The following is a 14,317-nucleotide window of genomic DNA, read 5'->3' as shown; positions in this document are numbered from 1 at the left end:
GGATATACCAAGTCCCGCATTCAACGAGAGCATTACATGAGAAAATCTCTGGTAATAAGACCACCTCACCCCACTCATAATAAAGATTTTTGAGTGTTTATTATTATGTTGTGTTACCTCGTAGGTTTCATTTCAACTGAAAGGCTCTTCAGCAAACCAAAGCTCTGATTCTCCAAGCATTTGCTTAACTTTACACACATGATAGTCTCATAGACATTAATGGAACTCCACACCTGCATAAAGTTAAGCATGTGCACAAGCGTGTTCAGGATCAGGGCTCATCATGAGCTTGAGCCTTCTCCCATTGAAATCAATGAGAGTTTTGTAATTGACTTCAGTGGGACCAAGCTAATTCCCCATCATGTTTAAGGGTAGCCTGAAATCTCTGATTTACTTCTGAAGGGAGATTACTATAAAGGACACTGATGCAACCCTTCTGGCTTTAATGGAGGTACATCAGTATTACTGAGGAGAATTTGGCTCTTACGTACTCAAGCATATGCTAATACCTGTCAGGCTCTTGTAACATATACTGCAGTTTACAAAAGGAACATGCAAAGTGCAAGCAGCTGTTTAGACAAAATGAAAACAAGACCCCTTGTTTTATTAACTAGCTACTGATATATTTTGCCCCCTCTGTATTTGTAGTGTTTTCCAAGCAGTCCCTGTCGAATTTATGTTTAAACATGGGGATTGGAAGGCATCCTCTCTTAATTCTAGGTTTCACCTGTGTTTCCATAATATTGGATATTGTGATTTATATGTAAATGAATGGATTTGATAAATCCTGGCAATCAGCCCTTTCAATTGTCATGCATTTTCAGTCTGACATTTGAAATCTATACTTGGCATAAAAATGGAGCGTTTGGAGACATCCAGACAGGCATCTGAAGTGTGATTTAATAATTTTTTTCTAACCCAGTCAAGTATATATCTATGAATGTTATATTGTAATATTATTTTTGACTCTGTGATATGTGCCTTACAAAATGTTACACTCTCTGCTCTTCATATCCTTTGAGCATCATTATTATCCTGAATGCACTCCAGCCCGGTATTTTTACCATTATCCTTAGAATCACAGGCAAATACAAAAGAGTTTATATCTGTTCCACATTTTTGGCTTGGGAAACCAAGCTAGGGCTCTGTTTTGTTTTTAAATAGAGCGATGTCCCCCGAGTCCTGTACACACTTCACTCTTGCGCAGAGCATTTCTAATCAGATCAAAGTAAGGTCATATATCATAACTACATAGCTGGGAAAGAGACAGCTTTAAAAACTTGACTACTCCACAGCAGCCAATTTTAAAGGAAAGTTTAGTGCATGTTAAATACACGGACTATGTAATGCCAAATAAATATCTGTACGTGGAAATTGTTGATAACAGAGTTGCCTCTGCGGTGTAATAATAATAGCATCTGTTCCCTATGGCAGTGAAGCACAATACTGGTACTGAGGATGAACCCATCGTGAAAAGAAATGTCAGACAGTATTTAATTTTCCCTTTTACATCATGGGCTATTGTTCCAACCTGCCTCTCTGCTCCAGAAACATTGGAAGCTAGAGAAAGTCTTTGTGCTTGAGTTGTAATATTAAAAATTCATACACTTTTTATTACGATCCTAATCTCATTGTTTTGTTATAATAATTATAATAATTAATACATAATAAAAAAAATAAAAGATTTCAGGAGAAATACACTAATTCTGGAACAAATTTTCCACAGAGTTGGGCAAAATCTTCCCTACCTTGCTTATACCCCATGTCATCTCATTGACTTCATTGGCGTTGGATGCGGGGTGGGGGGTAAGATGGGGCAGAATGAAGCTGGCTCCCACTGATTCCCTGGTGTAACATTAGAGGCACTTAACACAAGGCTGGAGGGAGACTGCAAGAATTATACACCTCTGATCCTGGGGTCCTTGTGTGCAGACTGGTCCTCAAAATAAACACTAGTTTCTAGAGGCCCCCAGGGGCTGTCTGTGCAGCTGGGAATCGGGCAGGAATAAGGTAACCTTGGCCATGCCATGTACCCCCTCCCCCACTGTCCCCCCGTTCTCTGGCCATGTCGAGAAAGGGTGGCATACAAGGCTCTGTATCACCTAAAGATTCCCCGGTGCATGGGGAATACTCCAGTGTGTAGATCTGCTGGGTAGGGCTGCTTTTTTGCTGGCAAAGTCTTCTCCACATGCTGGCGAATCAAGGCCTGCTGTGTTTAAAACATTGTTAATGTTTTCCCAGGCAACAAAAAAGTGGGCGGGAAGGTCTGTTCTCAATCCCACAGGAAAGCGCAGGGTAAAAGTTAGTGACTGGGCTCTGCAGAACTGCACTAGAAAGCAGGCAATAAGTGCACCTATCACAGGAGAAAGGCCAACAGCCATAAACATGTGCCCTCCCCTTCCTTGAAATATAGTTACATTCATAACATTCCTCCGCACCCCTCATTTAACAAAAATAAAAAGCTTACCCAGAACCTTCAAAAATCAGAGCTGCAAAAGCGTCAGTATAGCTTCCTGTCACGTTGCGTTCTGCCCCTACTAAACTGAATGCAAGAAACGGGGGTTGGCATGTGGTGCAGTTATGCACAGGAGTCTGACTTACGTTCTCACCTCACAGTCTTTCCCAGTGGTTTTGTTGGCATGGGAATGAAATTCTTCCCAGCTAATATCCAATAAGTGTCACGTGCTTAGGGCTCAATTGTTCTGATAAGTCAAAGTCCTGATCCTCTACCCCAGGGGAGCTGTGGGACGGAGACCCAGCCACACAGGGACAGTGGATGATGCACTGTCCCTTCAGCATGCTCAAGTCACCTTGTCCAGTCAGCTCAGCAGGCCAGTACACTGGGAGTGAAGGGAGGAGACCATGCTCCCATCTCCTCCTGGCATTTCTGGGATGTCTTGTGGCTCCAGGGTCAGACCCTGTACTTCCCTAGCACCTTGTCCTCGTTGAGTACCCCAGGTGAGTTATATGGTCCGTGAAAATATATTCCCTTTTGCTGCCTTTCAGTTTCATTGATTGGCCCCTCATTCTTGTAGCATGATGAAGGGTAAACAGCAATGCCTGGTTTACCATTTTTATGCCCGTTGTTATCTTGTCTAACCTATGTCATGCCTTGTTTTATTTGTGTTCCTTCTAATTATATACACTCACATTAATATTAATAATATTTATACATACATGATATGATATATTAATACATTCATGTATGTATATATCCTATTTATAATTAAGACTAGCCTGCTAATCCTATTACATATCTTGAAAAAAATATATAAAGTTTGAGTGAAAAGGCATAATCCCTAGATGGGAGGCTTGAGGTTCTAGTTGGGGGCTGGATAGTTTATATTTCCAGCTGGACCTGTGATGCTTGTACTGGCATGTGTACAGGCCTCACACACACACGTGCTATCTGTAGATGTTTTTATAATGCTGAATTTTCTCTGTTACAAGGGAAACTTAGAATCGGGAGGGTTTGGCAAATATGAACTGATTCTGTCTCAGCCAAAGCTCACTATAATTCTTCTTTTGAGGAAAAATCTTTCCCTTCCAAATTTTGTTGCTCCATGTTCCCTGCCCTATATGATAGACGGCAGATCTTCCCCAGAGGGGAGCTGCTAAATAGTAGGAATTTGGAATAGCTATATTTCTTTCTCAAATAAATCAATTTGCTGTCAGACCATCAGTGGTAATTCTGCTATTAAGATAGCTGGGGCATTTCTGCAGTCAGCAAAAATAAAATCAAAGTAAAATATATGTACCCTAGTCTGTGTGCTCAGAGCACAGCTGCTAACAACAGAATACTTTCCCAGGCAACCAGTCCATTATGGGGTCAGCTGCTCCAGCCATATTGCTCCACACTGTAGTGCTCATTCCAGCAGAGACCTGCAAAGCCTGCCAGCCACAGCAGCGGAGTGAGGGGTGCTTTCAAAGTGCCCTTAACTAATGCTGAGCCAAGGTGCCCTGTTAGACACACATCCTCCACCTGACAGGCTGACCCACTGCAAACCACAGGTTTTTGGGCTTTGGATAGTTCACAACCAGGCACACTGGCCAACTGTTCATCTGCTGTTAGCCTGTCTAACATTTCCTGTTTGGACTTAACTAACATTAGCTAGCGAGCAGTTAAAAAGTCCCACATGATGAAAAGTGACATGGGGATATATAATAAATGCCTGATGGCCCAAGTTCAGGTCACTCTGGCTGGAGTGCTCAGCAGTCACTAGAAGGGTCACTAGTCGTATCACTAAGCTGCATAGCAGTCTCTAGAAGGGTTCTAAGCACATGCAAATAAATTGCCAAGTCAATGCAACGGGAAAGCCGCTAACATTTCCCTTTCCCATCTTGGGTCTTAAACTGGTTTGCTCATTCCAATGTTTCCAATTCTTTTGTGGTGTTTTGCAACGAATTTCCAGCTGGCTATGGAAAGAGTTCAATCTGCTTTTCAAATCAGCAGGCTGACAATCTAGTCTAGTGGCAGTGTTTGGATCCTGCTATCGTTAGCGCTGGCGGGTCTATCCGCCTTTCCATTGTCAAAAGCCTTGTAGTTGGGGCTTTATAACTCAGGCTGTGGAAAGGATCACTTAAGGTTGCAATTCTTTCTTAAAATTAAATTTTGAATGCAATTAACCTGAAACCCTTCGCGTTAATCGCTTTTTAAAAAAATCAGATTTCTCTCCTACACAGCCCCCCTCACTCCTTACTTCCCATCCATTCGCTTCGCCTGCTCACTCCTTGTGCACTCCTTGTTCAGCCTGTCTCACACACGTAGGCTTTGCCATCTCCATAGCTGCAATTCTTCACCACTGCAGCTCTGCCAGCACTAGGAATGGTGGAAGCTGTTGTGTCAGCAAGACTCGGGCATTTTTATTTCTGTGTCATCTGACCCTGATCAGCTGATACATGCTGCTTCCCCTTTTGGTTATCTGATCTTTTTGGCTGCTTATTGCTAATCAGGCTTATTCTACTGGATTCTGTGGTTCTAGACTGATGTTTGGAAATTTCACCAAAGTGTCCTCGCCAAGTGAAAGAAACCTTTGACACTGAAGAAGAGGTAAGGAAAAAAAGGTCTGGAGGTGGCCCCACTAAGGATGCGTGGTAAAAAGAGCATGCACAAAAGGGTCCTCTCCGACCAGGGCTATTGTAGGTATAGCTGTGGGCCTCTGGATGCACAAGAAACATCTGATGACTGAGGTCCAGATTTGTAAAGGTGTTTAGATGTTGCAGCACTCAACATTGCAACACCTAACTGATGTACATGTCTAAATCACATTTTCAAAAGGGATTTAGGCACTTATGAGCCAAAATGCCCCGGACAGTCAGTACATAAATCCATTTTGAAAACGAGATTGAGACTTCGAAATCGCTGCCACGCTGAGCATCTCAATGCCAAAATGCCTTTGAAAATCTGGGCCTGAGAGTTTGGTCTTGCTCCCACTGAAGTCAACGGCAAAACTCCCATTAACTTCCAGAGTGTAGGATCAAGCCTCTGAGGAACAAGGTTTAACAATTATAAGGTAACAGTCCTCAAGGGATATTGTTATTTGTTTAGCACAGTTCAATTACTGTAAACTGGCATGCACACTTACCGTATAGTGCTACTGAACTAACAAATAAAAATCTAGTAGCCAGGAAAGTGGTGATTAACAGCTTTGGCTTGAACAGGGCATAGCATGAGCAGCTGTTGTGCAAGCTTTCCCACACAGCTCTGCCTCTGCTCCTTAATCTCACCCAATACCCCTCTGCTACTCAAGTCCTAAACCTACCAATTTAATTCCCATGTAAATGGGTCCTGCTAACTTCCAGTGACATGAGCAACTTTCTAGGGCAGCTGTCCATGGATCCTGCCTTGATGAGCTCGTCCACTGTACCACCTTTAGAGTTGTGGTTCTTACACTACCAACATTTTCTTGCACTGGCTCACAACAGATGTCGCTGCGTCTGCCTCTCTTGGGTTGTTGACAAGCTCAGGAAGCCCAACAGGATGGTTAGACTAATAAGGGGGAGGGCAGCAGAGTTAAGACTTTTATAAATTAATGGGAAAAAATCAGCAGCAGTCCCATGAGAACGAGCTACGTCTATTCCCCTCAGAGTGCTCTGCACTGGAGCTGCCTCTAGATCTGGCTCTAAGGGCCTGATTTTCAGAGAAGCTGAGTTGAAGTCAGTAGGAGCTGAGGGAACTCAGCACCTCTGAAAATTGTGTCTATATTATCACCTAGTAAGATTTGCTCAGGATGGCTAAATTGGGTCCTGATCTTGCAAACCCTCTGTGTTCAGAACTCCCATTGCTTTCAGTCGGAGTTCAGCTCACAGAAGACTGGCAAGATCTGGCCTTTGAACTCTGAGCCATTTGTTCAGCTCAGTGGGAAGGAATGGCTTATTCTTCACTTCCTGAAGGAGGCTCAGGAAGTTGCAAGAGTCAGCATGAAGGTTCAGCTGAAGTTGCAACAGTCTTTTCCCGAAGCCAAGGCAATAACTACTTTGTATTTTCATGGGTGATTTGACTGTTGAGAAGTTAAGACCTTGCTGTGATGAAGTGTGTATTGCTGTGCACTGACAGGTATTTATACAGTATGTTCCAGTTAAGACTGACCACGTAAAACTAATCTCTGATTTAATTTTCTCCCAATGATTTACAATTCTGTTTATTGTGTCATCCTTCACACACATACTTTGCCCTTATACAGCCCTTTCCATCTCCGGATCTCAGAGGGCTCTACAAACATTCAGTAAAACTCACAATACCCTGTGAATTAGGGAAAGATTATCCCCTCTCTTTTACAGACTGGTAAACTGATGCACAGAAAAATTAAGGGACTTCCCCAAGGTAGCATAGCCATTCAAATACCAGGAATAGAAGCCAGGAGCCTTAGCTCTCCGTTCCTTGCTCTAGCCATTATAGAGGATACTTGACCCTGACAATCCTCATCAATCTTCTCTCTTCTTAATCCTCTTCTCTCCTTAGGCCCATGGTTTCCTTTTGATTCTACTCATGTAGTCCCTTAACTAGCCACCAGAGCTAAGAGGATCATGGCGACTCTGCAACCTTTTGCTCAGATCTCCCCCATGGGGGTAGCTTCAGTGTTAGGCCCGCCCACTCAGGTTGCTAGAACAATTACTACCGTGGTGTATAAGGTTAACCAAGGTGGAGAAACAGTGCTAGATAAGAGCACCTTTATGAGCGTACATGTTTTGTACCTGCTCCATGAGGCAATGAGAGTCCAATGTAACCCATCCAGAGCTAGAGAAATAAATTTCTAAAGCATATAAGACAAAAAGTCTAAAACACTAAGTACCTGCAGGAGGGTCATTAGGTTTATAGGCACATGTTGTAAATTAAAATATTACTTCTTCCAGGCTGTTTTTAAGGACTTTGTGCTTCCTAGTCATAGTTGTTACTCCCTATACAGTAAGGGGCAGATCCTCAGTGGGTATAGGCCCAACTCTGTTGTCTTCAATGCATATAAACTGATTTACGTTTGCTGACGATCAGGCCCGTTGATATTTTTTTTTCAAGATAATTCATTTGACTAAATGAAAAGCTTTTCTTTTTTTTAAATATTTCTCTCCCCATTTCCCCCCATCTCCTCCTTTTTCAGTGGCCAAATGGAAAAAGGACAAAGGGGGGACAAAAAATTGTTGGTTAAAAAAATCATGAAAAATGAAGGAAACAAACAAAAAGAGTTGTTCCTTTTTTTTAATTAACAGGTACAGTAGCTGTGTGAAGCTCCCACATGCTGCCCCTTCATTCTGCCATAACTGACACATAAGCAGCTCTAGTGGGTGTGAAAGGCTATTTTGTTCACCATGCCTATGCAGTCTGGTCCTCTCAGCTGAGACGGTCAAACAAGGTGACAATTGTGTGGTGAGGATATTTTTTCTGATACGGACCTGTGTTCACGTTAGGATTTGAACCAAGCTCACCAGCTCAATTTAACATATAAACTGACAGTGCCGAGTTGTTCTGAACAAATGTAGCAGAGTTTCAGATAAGTTAGGGTTTGCCTTCACAGCTTTTGTCAAGGAAGGAATCTGAAAGTGGGACTGGATTGAGGGAGAACCCCCGTTTGCAGCACACATTTTAGTAAGCTGAAAAGTTCAGGCATTCCCCCTTGTTTATTCTTTTGCACTTTATGCAACCAGTCAGTTTATTTCTTAATCACTTAATTAATCCTTTAATTTTGTGGGAGAAATGTTGCACCCTCAAATAATGCCCCCCTCCATTTTGCACCTTCAATGAATTGTAGGCATTTGTATATCTGCACTGAGTCCCTTTACAGCAATCAGGCCCAGTGTATGTCCCAGACCTAAATGCATGCAAATAAAGTAAATGCTACAAACACATTAAAAATGTATTAAAATTTGATTGAAATAAATTCTATTTTATTCCTTTCCCTTTGTACCATACAACAATCATCAAAGGAGACCTCAACGAGCTTACTTTTTTCCTTCTTCTTCTTTTATAAATTAAGTTAAATATATTATTCACACTGTAATAAGCTTATAACACCTCCGAACTTATCTCTGGGACAAAGGTCTCTTCTCATCCCTGGTTGTTAAAGTTTAACTGGAGAGATAGTAGTTATCTTTGAAGACATATTGCACAGGGAAGGGAATTCTGTGGAATGACTTGTAAGAGGAATTCAGCATTTGCCAAGTAAGAATGGACTTTACAGGCTGTAAAGCGAATAACAACTGACTGCACATCGTTACAAAAGAGGGAGAATTCTTCATAGTGTTACAGGAGATGATTCATTCTCCATGTTGTGGAGGTCAAGTTCTAAGCCTGTGTGTTAGAAGAAGCTTGCTTGCTGTATTAATTTGACCCCTGTGTCATTTTAGGGTTCTGTAAAATGTAAAACTATCACCAATAAAAACAACACAGAAATTAGGCCACTTGGTTACAAAGACAGACTTTGCAGTATGAACTAATGCAATGTAATCTTCCTGAGACAACAGACAGACATTTTGAACCAATCACCCTAAAGAGTGGGTGACTTGGCCCCATTCATTTCAGTTCATTACATTGGCTCTGAAGCCTAATGGTAATGTTATAAATGTCAACAATGATAACTGTTTAACTGGTGATTATTTTAACAGAAACACCCATCTAATGTGCTTAGCTCCGTGGCGCCATCTTTCCTGTCCCAGTCTCTCAGACCAAGATCCTCAAAGGTATTCAGGCACCTAACTCCCACTGAAGTTAGGCACCTAAAAAACTTTGAGGATCTGAGCCTTAATGTCTGTGCCTTCCTTCTGACTCAGTCCCCATCAAGAGGATTGAGCGGGGGGGGAAGAAAAATCAACTACTGCTGGACTTCCCCACTCCCTGTTCAGAAGAAGGGAAAGAATAAAAATAACATTTTTCTCCTGTACTTCTGCCCCTCTCCCCCCTGTCAGAAATGTCATTATCTGTTTCTGAGTCACTGATAACTCAGAATAAATTGATCTTGAATGTTTATAGATCAGTGCCCTGACATATAAAGCACAAGATCCAGTATTAGTTGGTGCCTGGTATCGACCACCAACTAACACTAGGGAACAGGATGACTGATTTCTATACTTGGTACTTTAAAAGGATCAGTTTCACAAAGCTGCAAACAATTATGGGCAGAGTCAGCTGAGGGGAAGAATTTAATTAGAAAAATGTGAATCATAATTAGAAATCATTTAAGAGCATCTTACTAGATGCCCAAAAATCCACAGTCCCACAACTGAGGAAGAAGGCTATGCTGGTTAAAAAAACAACTTGGTTTAGAAGGAAAGTGAAGGCAGTTATTAAAAAAATAACAAAATAATATATAATAAATGGAAGAAAGGGAAAGTTGAGAGTAATGAATATAAATCAGAAGTTAGAAATTATAGAAAATTGACAAGGGAAGCAAAGGAACATCAGGAGACATCTATGGCTGGCAGAGTTAAGGACAATAAGAAGAGGGTTTTTAAAAAAAAAAAAATTATAACAAAAAGAATCCTGACAATGATATTTGTCCATTACTAGTTGGAAATGATATAAGTATCAGTAATAATGCAGAAAAGGCAGAAGAGTTCAATAAATATTTCTGTTGTGTATTTGGAGGGGAAACAGATTATATAGTCGTATCATATGGTGATGATAATGCTTTTTCCATGCCATTAATATCACTAGAGGATGTTAAAGAACAGCTACTAAAGTTGAACTTTTTAAAATCAGAGGGTCCAGATAACTTGCATCCAGGAGCTTTAGAACAGCTGGCTGAGCAGCTCGCTGGACCATTAATGTTTTTTTTCAATAAGTATTGGAACACTGGGGAAGTTCCAGAAGACTGGAAGAAAGCTAATATTATGCCAATTTTTAAAAGGGGTAAATGGGATGATCCATATAATTATTGGCCTGTCAGCCAGATATCGCTCTCAGGCAAGATCATGGAGCAGCTGATATGGGACTCAATTCATAAAGAATTAAAGGAAGATAAATTAGTTAATGCAAATCAACATGGGTTTACAGAAAATAGTTCCTGTCAAACTAACTTGATATATTTTTTGATGAGATTACAAATTTGGTTGATAAAGATAATAGCATTGCATTAATATACTTGGACTTCTATAAGGCATTTGACTTGGTACGGCATGACACTTCAATTAAAAAATGATAATGATATAGAATTAACATGGCACACATTAAATGGATTAAAAACTGGCTCACTCACAGGTGTCAAATTGTAATTGTAAATGGGAAATTGTCATTGAGTGGCTGCATTTCCAGTAGGATCCACAGGGATCCGTTCTTGTCCCTAAGCTCTTTAACATGCTTCTCAGTGACCTGGAAGAAAACATAAAATCATCACTGATAAAGTTTGCAGATGAGTCAAAAATTTGGGTAGTGGTAAATAATGAAGATGGCAAGTTACTGACACAACGCGATCTGGATTGCTTTGTAAACTGGGCACAAGCAAACAATGTGCATTTTAATTCGGCTAAATGTAAATGTATACAGCTAGGAACAAGGAATGTAGGCCATTTTTACAGGGTCGGGGACTCTATCCTGAGAAGCAGTGACTCTGACAAAGATTTCAGGGTTTTGGTGGATAATCAGTTGAACATGAGTTCCCAGTGACTCTGTGGCCAAAAGGGCTAATGCAATCCTGGGATGCATAAACAGGGGAATCTCGAGTAGGAGTAGAGAGGTTATTTTACTTCTGTATTTGGCACTGTGGAACCTCTGCTGGAATACTGTGTCTGTTCTGGAGCCCACAATTCAAGAAGGAGGTTGATAAATTGGAGAGGGTTCAGAGAAGAGCCACGAGAATGGTTAAAGGATTAGAAAAATGTCTTATAGTGAGAAATTCAAGAAGCTCAGTCTATTTAGCTTAACAAAGAGTAGGTTAAGCGCTGGTCATCTTTCATCTGCAACCAGTCTCTGAAGACTTGATCACATTCTATAAATATCTACATGAAACACAAATATGTAATAATGGGCTCTTCAATCTAGCTGAGAAAGGTATGACATGTTCCAATGGCTGGAAGTTGAAGCTAGACAAATTCAGCCTGGATATAAGGCATAAATTTTTGACAATGAGGATAATTAACCACTGGAACAATTTACCATGGGTTGTGGTGGTTTCTTCATCACTGACAATTTTTAAATCAAGATTGGCTGTTTTCCTAAAAGCTATTCTGAATTAATTACTTTGGGGAAGTTCTGTGGCTGTGTTACACAGGAGATCAGACTGGATTATTACAGTTGTCCCTTCTGGCCTTGGAATCTGTGAATCCCTGAAGTCTGCTGGTGCAGCTGTCTCTGAATCACCTCCCTTTTAAATGCTCCACCTGTCAGTGCTCTAAGAGAGGTGGAGGAGAAGAAAAGTATTCATTATGGTAGAGCCACCACAGAGTCTGGGCAGCTCTCCATTGAAGATTTCCCACTGGAGTCTGCACTGAGGTGAGATTGGGGAGGAGAACTCTTCCTTGGCCCCTTTTGGGTATTTAGCACCCACAAGATGATAGTAGGGTGTAGTGCTGGTGTGCCTAGAGGGATTATACCCAGAAGCTTCTTGCACCTTCTCAATTGAGCACCCACTCAGAACCCACTGTACAACAAGTATAGTAACTATGTAAAGGCCACATTCTACCCTCAGTCTTTGTGCAAAGTTCCCATTGACATCAGTGAGTTCTGGTGTTCTGGGAGTCATATCATGTGCTAAACTTGTAGCTATGGTGCTAGCCCCCTCTTCAAAATGAAATATGGACCGCCCATAGACTGTGTCTGATGCCCCTGCCCTGCAATTTGTCACACCGCGGATACTAAAGCCCTACAGAATTAAGGTGACCTGCTGGGCAAGGTCAAAAGAGCCTACACCGTCTACATGCTGCCGTGTAGGTGGCGGAGACCTGTTTTCCACAGCTGTGCCCCAGGAAAGGGAGGTGTGAGTGAGTCATGCCCATGCACTCTGTAACTTGCAATAATGTTGCAACGGGATATCAGCTTTCTGAAGTGTTACTGTGTGTCCAAATGGAAGTTTGTGCAGCTGTACATACCCCTCCCTGCTCAGAATTAATTGAGTCCCTTGTAGACAGGGAGTGAAAGGAAATTGGTGTCAGTCACTGAGTATTGCATCTTAAACCTAGCAACCGAAAGAGTAAAAGTAAGGAACATATTGCACCTAATTAAGGAACAGATGCTAATAGAAAGGAACCAATCCAGAAAACCAGAAGCAGTTGGTCACTCTAACTCTTGGCTAAATGCTATTTTGAAGTCACAATATAGCATCTGAGAAATACTCTTGGCTGTTAAATTTGCATCCAAACCTTTTGCCTTTAAAAATTCATTCCCCAAGTCTAAAGAACATTAGATGTGTCAATTAGCGTGGAACAGAAGAGAAGGAAAAGAAAACATATAACTGGCAAACTTGCTTGTTCCCTGTGCCAATGCTGCTTGCTACAAAAGGATTCCAATTAAATATTCAGCATATACAAAGCAGCAGATATTTAGTCCTGATAGAAATACATGCTGTATTAGACAATGTGGTGACTATACTGTGTATTTTTCTATCTTCAGAGGTGGTAATGTCTTTTTCTGTTCATATATAGATCATCCTACTTGTATAGGCCCCCATCCATTTCCAAAGTAAGGCGCAATACTGCAACAAATTTGAAAGTCTCTCATCTTCTCCAATTTTTCATCTTTTCAAGGTTCTTTTATTCTCTGTTACACAGCACCAGAGGATCCTTTTTACCAAATGACATGAATAAATGCATTCAATTTTATGTAAAAGCAGCACCTATTAGCAAGCAAAATACAGGGCCCTACAATTCTTTTTATGTCTGTTACTCACTGTTTAAAATGTCATGGAAAAGTGATATTTAGGTATCTTACTTCTCTCATGAATACAAGGGACTAATAGCTTGCAAAGGACCTATGCTTATATAAGAAGTCCAGTGCATTAACTAAGTCATTATGTTATCTAACAAAGGACATTGAAATCCATATTGGCTATCATTTACATCCAGTTACCTCACACCCCTTACTACACAGCTACTGTGTTCAACAATTATCCGTGAACAGCAAGAGAAGGAAGCAGCAGAAAACTTTCATAGTCCCTGGTTCAGAATATCTTGGGTTGTGGGTTTCTTAATTTTTTGTCACCAAATAGGGATGACCTTCACGGGACTGGATTATGTTTACAATAAAGAGCTTTTGCAGGCATTTGACAATCACAAAAGCTATTTAACACCTCATATACTCCCCTGCCAAGAATATTTTCTCAGAGATAGTGACATGTCATCAGTCATTAGAATTCAATTATTAGTGGTTTTCCAGTCACAGCTCTCCTCAAAAACATGCAATATTTAAACACTATTATAATCATAACTACCGCATGTGGGGCCCGGTTTTTAAATCCTTGGATCCAAGCCTGATATCCATTTTGGTGCTCGGATGAATCCCAATCTAGATGAGGCCTATTTTCTGAATCCAACTCAGATTCAGATGAAGATGGCGACAATTTCACTAAAATGGCTGATCGTAGCAGATTACCACTATCTTGAACTCAAACGTCACAGGCCCAAGCCTCTAACTCTAGCCTAAAATTATTCTAGAGCCAAACACTGTCTCTTTGGCCTATCTCTAATACGAACTCTCCTACAGTATTTACCTACATAAACATATAGAATGGTAGCGTTTCACTAGAAGCCTATTACAGTATTTTGGAATATAGCTAGCGTTGCCCAGGAACAATTGCACTTCATCTAGAAGGCAGAGGCTCTGAAGGTAAAAGTAACTATCTTAGACTGTATATACGAAATGGATTTGTCTTGGACCGCAAGTGGAAATGCCAATAGG

The sequence above is a fragment of the Eretmochelys imbricata genome, chromosome 1, assembly GCF_965152235.1.
Source record: "Eretmochelys imbricata isolate rEreImb1 chromosome 1, rEreImb1.hap1, whole genome shotgun sequence".
In the NCBI taxonomy this organism is placed as follows: domain Eukaryota; kingdom Metazoa; phylum Chordata; order Testudines; family Cheloniidae; genus Eretmochelys; species Eretmochelys imbricata.
This window is presented reverse-complemented; position numbering follows the sequence as displayed.